The 11,186-nt window shown below is 42.3% G+C and overlaps 1 long non-coding RNA gene across 1 annotated transcript; it reads right to left on the bottom strand.

Moving 5' to 3' along the window:
• Window positions 1–380: 380 nt before the first annotated feature.
• On the bottom strand, window positions 381–9,964 carry LOC123386542. Its single transcript, XR_006600554.1, has 3 exons — window positions 9,828–9,964; window positions 3,142–3,315; window positions 381–708 (listed from the first exon to the last, which is right to left on the bottom strand). It is a non-coding gene; the product is annotated as an uncharacterized LOC123386542 (long non-coding RNA).
• Between the last annotated feature and the right edge of the window lie 1,222 nt (window positions 9,965–11,186).

The raw sequence follows: 11,186 nt of genomic DNA, 5'->3' as shown, positions 1-11,186 counted from the left end.
CAGCTCTGAGAGAATATTTAAGCTCTAGAGCTCCCCAAGGAACTGGCTGAGGCTTGCACTGCAACTTGACTCATCCCCTCTGCTCAATCCTTCTTTCTCTCCCCTCCTGGAAAATGTCCCAAACAGTAAGGTCTGATGGTCCACTTCTCAGAGTACACAAACTGAGTATTGGTTACAGAGAATCCTGCTTTTGTCAATTTTCCTGTCTGCACATTTCTTTCCTTTTAAATTTTTTAAAGTGTTTATTTTTGAGAGAGAGAGAGTGAGCGACCATGAGTGGGGGAGGGGAAGAGAGTGGGAGACAGAATCTGAAGCAGGCTCCAGGCTCTGAGCTGTCAGCACAGAGCCCGATGCGGGGCTTGCACTCAGTAAGGGCGAGATCTTGACCTGAGCTGAAGTCAGATGCTTAACCGACTGAGTCACTTAGGCCCCTCTGCCCGTTTCTTTGGTTAGCCATGTCTCTGTGGGGTCTACTGATTGTCCAGGCTGAGTTGACCCTCACCTCTCTGCCACCACAGCACGAAGTTTCCTCCTTTCATTACCACACTTACCACATCAAATCTAGTGCATCTCATTTATGCCAACATGTCCGTCAGTTGTGAAAACAGGGATCTTTTCCTCAGCAACCTTTGTATTCCCAGGTGCACCATCGGTGCTCAAACTATGTGGTTTGAGCTTTTGTTTCACTCCTTCTTGAAGTTCTAAGCCCTTTATAAAACAAACAAAAAATACGATCTTCACCAGGCCAGCTTCTATATTTGACTCTGTGTCAAGAAAAGTCTTACCGATCACACAATTTATTTTCCCTTTGGGGGATTATGAATCAAGTGGTAAATGGGTCCCAGCAGCAGAGCAGCAATTAGTTCCCCAAGCAGGGGTAAAGAGGGAACGAGTCCTGTCAACTACACTCATCAATATCCTCTGTGTCGGTGTCTCTCTGCTGACACGTGTTGTTGTCACTTACTGAGAAGCTGCCATAGCGCTATCCTAGGAAGGCTAACCTTATGAGGAAGACAGAGGCACAAATAAAACTTGGATGTAGATCAGCCAAGTTCTTTCTAAAACCTGTGACAGCATCCGTACCTGGATAAGAATGAAATGTGAAGGATTCTTTGAAATGTGGTAAAATCCAACAATAACTAGAGTTTCATTGGAGATGCACACACATACCCACAACCAAACCCTCCCCAACCACCCCCACACCCCAACTTTCCTCCATAGGTAAGCAGCTAAGGAATCACAAACTTTTTCAGAAGAAGATAGTAGTAGAAAGTGCAGGTTATTTACTGGGAAAAGAAAATAGGTGATTAGGTGACAATGAAGTGTTTCTGCAGTAAAAGCTCCAGGAAGATTGTACCAAAGATGAACTCAGGGATTAATGGGAGACACCACAAGACTCATGTTCTCTTTTTCTTCTCTCTACTTTGAGGGGTATGTGGGTTCAGAGAGCAGACAAAGAGTGGATCCACAGCCCTTATAAAATGAGAGCCTAACATTTAAACTAAGTATTTAAAGGGCTCTTGAGTCTCTCAGTCAGGTAAGCCTCTGACTCTTTATTTCGGCTCAGGTCACAATCTCACAGGTCTGTAGGTTTGAGCCCCGCATGGGGGTCTGCGCTGACGGTACAGAGCCTGCTTGGGATTCTGTGTATCCCTCTCTCTCTGCCCCTCCCCCACTCACGCTATCTCTGTCTCTCTCAAAATAAATAAATGTAAAAAAAATTAAACTAAGTGTTTGAATGCATAGACTAGAAGGGGTACAAAGTTTTGTTCCAGGATATCAATTAATTACTTACACATGGAAAAAGAACAAAGTGTCAGAAAGTTAATGCATCTTTTGGAAGACTAGGATAAGAGCTGACATCAATGAGATAATAAATTTTACACTAAATTAATGAGTTGCCCTTTGTCAACGGTAAGAATGCTACAGCACCCCCTTTAGTAGGGCTTGCTCTGCTAAAGAATAAGAGTGGATTTGTCCTAAACCAGCTCTACTCTTTTACTCCTTGGTCAGGAATGAGAACAGTGAACGGGTTAGGAATCAGCAGGATCTGTAGTCAGGCATTCACAGAAGATCACCTGATTGGGGAGAACCCAAGGCAAGCATTGTTTTCAGAGGACTATAATAAGGAAGATGCCAAAGATATATGGGACACAGCACTAATCAAGGCAAGATGGAAAGTTTGGTCACTATCCAGGTGTCCACTGCAGTGCTCTGGGAAGGTCACTATTAAGCTTTGGTCTTAAAGCCTACACGGATCCTTATGTCTTATAGCTGTGTAGATTGTGTGGCAGCCACAGAGAGTGCTTCTCCTCTGAGCTGCTCTCTTCTCTAGCCCCAGTACTAAATACTGGTTTCACACTCCAATGGTGAAATGAGCCAAGGGGCAAGAAACCCCCCAGAAATGAACCCATTAAAAGAACACAGACTAACAACATGGATGAATACTACAGACATAACAATGAGCAAAAGAAGCCAGATACAAAAAGAACATACTGTATTACTCCATTTATATGAGGTTCAAGAACAGCAAAACTAACATATGGTGACAGATGTCAGAATAGTAATTATTTCTGGGTACAGGCTGGTGGGGTTGGTAGATACTGCCTGGAAAGGGATTCAGGACCTCTTTTTGGGCAGTGAGGAAGGTTCTGTATCTTGATCTGTATAGGAGTGACCTGAGTGTATCCAATATGTAAAAATTCATGAAAGTATACATTTAAAATTTCTATACTTTATGGGGGCACCCGCGTGGCTCAGTTGGTTAAGTGTCCAACTTTGGCTCAGGTCATCAGCTCATAGTTCGTGGGTTTGATCCCGGCATTGGGTTCTTTGCTGACAGCTCAGAGCCTGGAGCCTGCTTCAGATTCTGTGTGTCCCTCTCTCTGTACCTCCCCTGCTTGCACTCTGTCTCTCTCTCTCTCAAAAGTAAACAAACATTAAAAACTTTTTAAAAATTTCTATACTTTATGTATGTTACACTTCAAAATGCAGTAGGAAAAAACTTATTTTACTTACTTGTTTTTAACCCCATTTTCCTTTCCTTCCTTCCACCACACACATGGTGCATGCACACACACACACAGAGACACACACACACACCACGCAAGTTATATAGCCCAAGTGTGTTGGCCAGTTTACCTGTGAGCTCCTCTTCCTTGGGAAACGGTGTATGGAGGGGCCGCTTTGCATTTTCTCTAGTGGTTGGAGGACATGAGGACACGGTGGTACATAACACAGTCCCATACAGGGGCATTCAGGTTGGGTAGAGGGCATTTCCTGAGATTTGGGAGTGAAGTGGGAAAGTCTGGAACCCTAAAGGAAAGGGATATATACAGAGATAAGACTAGCTACTTATAAGGACTAAAGAGACTTGGTCACAAAAAGCAAGACCAGTGTCCTATCCTGTCTGGAAGTTGCAGTAACTGAAGGGGATCAGATACGGCAACTATTTTGCTGGACACCATGGAACTAACAGCCCAGGTTCTGTGATTTCCCTGGTTTAAGAAGAGGATTAGCTCCAGAATCTACAGTGGAATTAAACTACAGGGATGGATTGTTGTGTGGCCCCATTTTTGTGAAAGGAGCCAAAGCAATCACTAGAAATACCATCTGAAGCCAGAGAAACTAAAGAAAACTAACTCTCACCAAGGGATTAACCTGAAACCTCAGGCCCAGTAACACTGTATTTTAATCAAGCGTCTTCCAAAGAGGTAATAGGCGCTGGAAACAAAAGCAACATTGAACCTTTTCAGGATGTGAGACCTTGTCTAGTACCTTCATGGCTTCCAGCTTTGAGAAAAATATAATGTGTCAGTGGCACAGTGCACATAACAGAATGGCAGGATGGACTCTCCCACTGCAATCAGTAGATCCGTGAATATAAGCGCGGCTTGTCTAAGATCAGACATAGATGCTATTGTAATCAGAAAGACAGAGCAGCTCTCCATGCAGTCATTTAAGGACAACGTTAACCATTTTAGCATGCAAAGACAACAACGCCGTCAGAAACAACAGCTGCCTCTGAGAACACACTGCTCGTCAGAGACCAGCACCAAACTGGACAATCAAATAGATGCCGGTAATTAATTAAGTTAAGACATTGTTCCAAGTTAGCTGCTGGTCTTATTCACCATTGCCATTTATTACAAGCATTTTTTTTCCCAGTTGGGACAAGAGCACATGTTCATACAGGTGAAAATCCTGCCCCCAGGAACAGGAACTGTGCGGGAATCCCTTCCTGAAATACCTCTTCCAGGAATCCCCTCCTCTGCTCTTCTTCCCAATGAACCAAATATGCATCATTTTAATTGGCTTTCCAGCTATTCCATTATCTGGTCCCATTCTACATGGCAAAAATTCTTTTTACTTAAGCTTATTTATTTATATTGGGGGGGGGGAGAGAGAGAGAGAGCGAGCAAGCGGGAGAGGGGCAGAGAGAGAGGGAGAGAGAATCCCAAGCAGGCCCTGCACTGTCAAAAACTGTAAGATCATGACCTGACCCGAAGTCGGACGCTTAACCAACTGAACCACCCAGGTGCCCCTATGTAGCAAAAATTCTAACTATACACTCGGCTCTTTGTGCTTTGGCCAGCTTAGAGAGCCTGTGCTGGTACTGTCCCCCTTACCTCAGCCTGTCCCCTCAGCCTCCCTCCCACTAGTTCAAACTTTAACCAGGCTTCAAAACCCACTTCCAGACTCCCCTTCTGGAGACGGTGCAACTGTTCTGGATTCCGTTAACTGCCAGGGAGCTCACCCTCACGTCCCTCAGCACTTGAAAACAAAGTAATGGTCCCTGAGACAAGTCAGCTCTCCATCTCTTCATTTTATAGGAGCACCCCTCTGTATGTTATCCTTGTTTGTGTGAATTTAATCTTTGCTCTGCCTTAGAAGCCCACATGGCAACCTTCCTGATGACATCGTCATCTCTCTCCACCAAGAAGAACTCTGCTGTAAATTTTTTGGGTGAGAGTGTCTCTAGAGTACCTAGGACTGGAATTTAAGTTGTAAGGTTTATGCATCTTCCACCTTACCGAGTAATTCCAAACTGTTTCGGAAAGTGCTCATGCCAGTTCATATTCCACTGGGGAGGCAGACTCTGAGACAGTGTGCACGGGAAAGGGAAGGGGAGGAAGCAGGGCTGTGATGAAATCGCAAGGAAAGCTTCAGCTCACTCACCGGGAGCTTTGAATCTGAGGCACTTCGTTGTCCATACGGGGCCAGGGCCTAGGGCTGTACAGCCCCACGTGACCACTTACTGGCCGCAGGGAGAGGGCATCACTCTGGGCAAGACAATCGTCTTCAGTGGTTTCATGACACGGCCAGAAATCAACTTTCCATAATGTGTTGATTGTGTGGGGGCTCTCCATTGTGTTCCACCAGTCTCTTTGTCTATTCTTCCACCAATACCACACTGTCATAATCACCGTTCCTCTCCTGTAGCTACAGACTTGTTTTGCGAGTTTTCTTAAAATACTGAGTCTTCCTGGGACGTCTGAGTGTCTCAGTCGGTTAAGCGTCTGACTCTTGGATTTGGCTCAGGTTATGTTCCCGGGGCTTTGGGTTCATGGTTTCAAGCCCCACGTTGGGCTCTGAGCTGGCAGTGCAGAGCCTGCTTGGAATTCTCTGTCTCCCTCTCTCTCTGCCCTTTCCCTACTTGCGCTGTCTCCGTCTCTCTCAAAATAAATACATAAATAAATAACTTTAAAAAAATACCGAATCCTCCTGTCTAAAAAAGTGATTTCTTTCCAGATATTGAACTCTTTTTTTAAGTTTATTATTTATTTTTAGGGAGAAAGAGAGAGAAAAACACATGTGGAAGGGGCAGAGAGAGGGAGAAAGAATCTTAAGTTTTGTCAATGTGCAGCCTGATGAGGGGCTTGAAGCCCAACTATGAGATCATGACCTGAGTCAAAGTTGGATGCTTAACTGACTGAGCCATTCAGGCGCCCCCAAAATCTTCTTTGATGGCTGTCAATAAAGTTTATAATCATCTCCATACAAGTCTTGCATATGTTTTGTTAGATTTACGCCAGTGTTCTTTATAGTTCTTGTTGCTGTCGTAAAATGGTGTTTCCCGACAGCTTGTTGCTGGTGTTCAGAAATACAATAAATGTTGATTTTTATCTAGCAATTTTACTGAATTCTCACATTAATTCTAATAATTCCTCTGTAGATTCTTTTCAGTTTTCCAGTAATTACATCTATTTCATAGTATCAAACTGACAACGTGTTTCTCTAATAATTCATTACAATACAAAGGTGTCTAAAATCAAAGCTAATTATTTCCTTCCTCCCTTGCTACATTCCACATTCTGGGTCTTCATCCTCTTGAGTTTACCAGTGTTAGCAACCTCCCATGCGTTCCCCCTTGTTCTTTCACTCTGTGTATGGGTATGCAGAGGAGTTTTATTTGCTTTTGCTGGGATAAGACCATAACAAACTCATTATTCTGCAACCTGCTCTCCCCCCTTGCCTGTTACCATGAAGTTCCATTTTTGCATCAGTTTTTCCAGCATCTTTATACATTTTGCATAAATTAGCTCATGTCATATATGCTGGGGTTTTTTGTTTTTGTTTTGTTGTTGTTGTTGTTTTGCTTGGTTGGTTTGAGTGCCTTACTCTTTAAAAAACAAAAACCAGTTGTTGATAATCAGCAGGTCCACTGTGAAGTCCCTGTTTGAACCTTCATCAAAAGATTGCTGAACTCTGGGGCGCCTGGGTGGCGCAGTTGGTTAAGCATCCGACTTCAGCCAGGTCACGATCTCGCAGTCCGTGAGTTCGAGCCCCGCGTCGGGCTCTGGGCTGATGGCTCAGAGCCTGGAGCCTGTTTCCGATTCTGTGTCTCCCTCTCTCTCTGCCCCTCGCCCGTTCATGCTCTGTCTCTCTCTGTCCCAAAAATAAATAAACTTTGAAAAAAAAATTTATAAAAAAAAAAAAGATTGCTGAACTCTCAAAAAATTAAAAAATTAAAACAGGGGCACCTGGGTGACTCAGTATGTTGAGCGTCCGACTTCAGCTCAGGTCATGGTCTCGCTCGTGAGTTCAAGCATATCAGGCTCTCTGCTGTCAGCACAGAGCCCTCTTCAGATCCTCTGTCCCTCTCTCTGTCCCTCTCTCTCCTGCTCACACTCTCTTGCTCTTTCAAAAAATAAAAAATAAATAACAACAACAACAACAAGATTGCTGAACTAGTTGCACATATAGGTACTGAGTTTAAAGAAAATATTTAAAGTATTTATGTATCTTTTTTAATGGCTCACACTTCAATTGACTGTTTTGATTACTGGACACAGAGTTAAACATACACTGCTCAGGGACAATGTCTGTTAAACTGTAAAGTCATGAGCAGACACACACACCAACTAAGAAGCCACGCTCAGCAAAATACTTGTTGGGCCTCTAAAGATAAAATAACAATCTGACTTTCGTTGTCCTAGGGCAATGTACTGTATCAGGTGACCCCAGTTGTCCCCGTGGCACCGTGCCGTGCCACAGGGATCACGTCTGTCCGGTGGGATTAAGTGAGAACAGAAACTGTTTCAGTCAAGCTGCTAATAACTTGACTGAGATTCTGAAGCTGTAATCTAGTGGTGATTTTAAGCTAGAACCCGAGGACATGAACATAACAAGGTTTGGTGGTTCTTGTTATGTCTTTGCGGTAGAACATTCCACTTGTATCACAGCATGTAAAGTCCCATTATGTCAAAAATCTTGAACACATGGAGCCTTCTGCAGAAGCATGATGTGTTATCTGCCAACAAGATATTAAACAAACCAAATTCATCTGGTGTTTTCTGTAAATAATTCGCTATTGTTATTTAGCATCTTATAAGTATTGACTGTGTTTGTGAAAATAGAATTCTAGGAATGACTTATCCTATTTTCTGGGATTTCATTGAAGAAAGAGCATATTGTTTTATTTGTACACTTCATGTCAGCAATGCTTTAATGTTATAATTTCCTGTTAGTATTTTATTCCTGGAACCATGAAGTCATAATATTTTCCAAACTAAGTGATTCATTAAGTTAATAGCCAAACAAAGTGATTCGTTATTTCTTTGAGGTTAATAGTATGTATATTTCACAATCCTCATTATTGTCACGAACAACAAAAACTAAGTATGTATCATATAGGAACCTCTACTGCACAGAGTTTAGTGGATACTAGAATATATGGCACACAGTTTCTGCTATCCAGGAGTTGACAATCTAGACAGAGAGATAAGATGTCAACAGATAATGAAAAAGATCATCATAATATCAGCTTTTTAATGGATAACTATGTTCTGCTACTGCGGTAAGTGCTTTTCATAATTATCATAACTCTCACAATGACCCAACATGATAGGTCATAGTGTGTCCCATTTTACAAACGAGAAAACCAAACTTAACAGAAATTTGAACTTGACTGGGAAGATTTATTCATAACTTCCTTCAATAATGATCACTTCCTGAGTATCAGACATCATATTATAGATGAATCCAGGGAGGGAGGACCCTGTCAGTAGTACCAGATCTGAGCTTTGTAGCTTAGTTGGATTTTAGCTAATGGAGAAGAGGGAAAGCATTGCAGGCAAGGGGAAAGGGGCTCCCAGAGGTGGAAAACATGAAAGCACATTCGGTGAGAACGGTTGGGCTCACGTGAGTGTAAATAGGAGAGTGAAGAGTACCCTCAATTCTATCAACAAACATTTCTAAAAGACTGGCGAAAGTAGTGGAGGGACAAGCTGGTGAGTGCTTTAATGATAAAGCGAAGGAGGTTATACTTCATTCCACAGGAAGTGGTGAGGCAAGATGATTTAATGCATAAATTATTTAAATTATAATAGTGACATATGTGCACTTTTAAAAACTCAAATGATACAGAAGTATAGAAAGAATAAAGCTAAAGTTTCCCTCCCTCCTACCACATATAATTTTAGTTCCCAGAAATAATCACTGTTAATAGTTTGGGTGCCTTTCCAACTTTTTGTTGTTTGGTTTTTAAAAAAAATTTTTAAATCTTTATTTACTTTTGAGAGACAGAGATAGAGTGCAAGCAGGGAAGGAACACAGGGAGAGAGAGACAGACAGACAGAGTGTGAGCAGGGGAGGAACAGAGAGGGAGGGAGACAAAGAATCTGAAGCAGCTCCAGGCTCTGAGCTGTCAGCACAGAGCCTGATGGAGCCTGATGTGGGGCTTGAACCCACAAACATGAGATCATGAGCTGAGCCAAAGTCCGAGGCTTAACTGATGCAGTCACCCGGGCGCCTCTGTTTGCTTTTTAAATTTTAGTATTTTTTTTTTTTTTTTTTAGAGAGAGAGAGTGAGAGAGAGAGAGTGTGTGTGTGAGTGGGGGAGGGGCACAGGAGGAGAAAGAGAATCCCAAGCAGGCTCCGAGCTCCACACAGTGCTGGATCCCATGACCCTGGGATCACAACCTGAGCTGAAATCAAGAGTTACATGCTCAACCGACTGAGCCATCCAGGCAACCCCAACATTTAAAAATTCATAAAAACGTATGGAGCGCCGGGGTGGCTCAGTCAGTTAAGCTTCCGAATTCGGTTAAGGTTTAGGTCATAATCTTGCAGTTTGTTCGTTCAGGCCCTGCATTGGGCTCTGTGCTGATAGCTCAGAGCCTGGATCCTGCTTCTGATTCTGTGTCTCCCCCTCTCTCTCTCTCCCTCCCCTGCTCGTGCTCTCTCCTTCTGTCAAAAATAAATACACATTAAAAAATTTTAACTCATAAAAATATAGATCTAATTTTTAACATAAGTAGAATTATACTGTCATGTTTTTCAGCCACCTGCCTTGTTTTTCTCAGAGAGTAATGTATCATGAATACCTTTGCATGTCAATACATGCTATGAAGACTCTTAGCCTCAGGCATCTCAAAGTTTGGATGTCCTGAAATGAAAAAAGAATTAGAAAAATAGATATTAACATAACCAATATGTTGCAATAAATATCTTTGTATGATTATCTTCCACACCCAGGTATTTCTTTAGACTAAGTTCCTGAAAGTGGAATTGCTAGATATATACATGTTAAAATTTGATATATGTTTTCAAATTGTCCTCTGGAAAAATTATATCAATTTATGCTGTTAAAGAACGTGTTTTGGAATGCTTTTTCCTCCATACCTTCACCAATATCAGATCTTATCAACAAAGAAGCTTTTTAGCAAGGATGTGACATGATCATAACTGTGGTATGTCAGGTAGCTGGCTTATCCCAGATCATTGTTTTTAATGCATGATTCATTGTCTATTTTAAGTCTCAAAGTCAAGAATGGGATAATCAGATACCAAGGAAATGAAGATTTCTAATGTATTAGGAAGGAGACTAAACATAATAAATGTCACCTGGCAGAAAGCTAATCTTACTGCTTTAATTCAATGGTTCTCTTTTTTTTTTTTTTTTTTTTTTTAAATTTTTCAACGTTTATTTATTTTTGGGACAGAGAGAGACAGAGCATGAACGGGGGGAGGGGCAGAGAGAGGGAGACACAGAATCAGAAACAGGCTCCAGGCTCTGAGCCATCAGCCCAGAGCCTGACGCGGGGCTCGAACTCGCGGACCGCGAGATCGTGACCTGGTTGAAGTCGACGCTTAACCGACTGCGCCACCCAGGCACCCCTAAGTCAATGGTTCTCAAACCTTGGTGTATGCTGAAACCATCTGGGGAGCTGGAGAGACTAGCAGGGTCTGGGTCCCATGTCCAAAATTCTCATTTAATTGGTCTGAGCCTGAGCATTGAGTTTTTTTTTTTTTAAGCCCCTTAGGTGATTCTAACATGAGATACGGTTGAGAATTCCTGCTTTACATGTTAATTTTTAAAGTTTCTAAACTCCACGCCCACCCAGCTCATAAAGATGCCTCATGTAGCTCTTTTTTCTGAGGCTGTCTTGAAAGTAAGATATGCATTCCACTTTGGGGGGAGATCTCACTAGATTCAAACCGGGCACTCCATAGTAACTGTCTGAAGAAATTTATATTTCTTTTCTTGGCAAAGAGCCTGGATTGTATTCCAAGGCTACATTTCATTTCTATACTTTGGGCCACAAAGACTAAGAAATACAAGCATTCATGGGCTTGAGTGAGACATTCTGTTAGGCCTTGGGTGAATTAAATAGAGGCCTAGTAAATCTGCAGAAAATGAATAAAATGACAAACATGCTTCTTGGAACATTCCCTGGAAGATG

The sequence above is a fragment of the Felis catus genome, chromosome A1 (assembly GCF_018350175.1).
Source record: "Felis catus isolate Fca126 chromosome A1, F.catus_Fca126_mat1.0, whole genome shotgun sequence".
In the NCBI taxonomy this organism is placed as follows: domain Eukaryota; kingdom Metazoa; phylum Chordata; class Mammalia; order Carnivora; family Felidae; genus Felis; species Felis catus.
The sequence above is the reverse complement of the archived record's forward strand: the minus strand, read 5'-3'. Positions and strand labels throughout refer to the sequence as shown.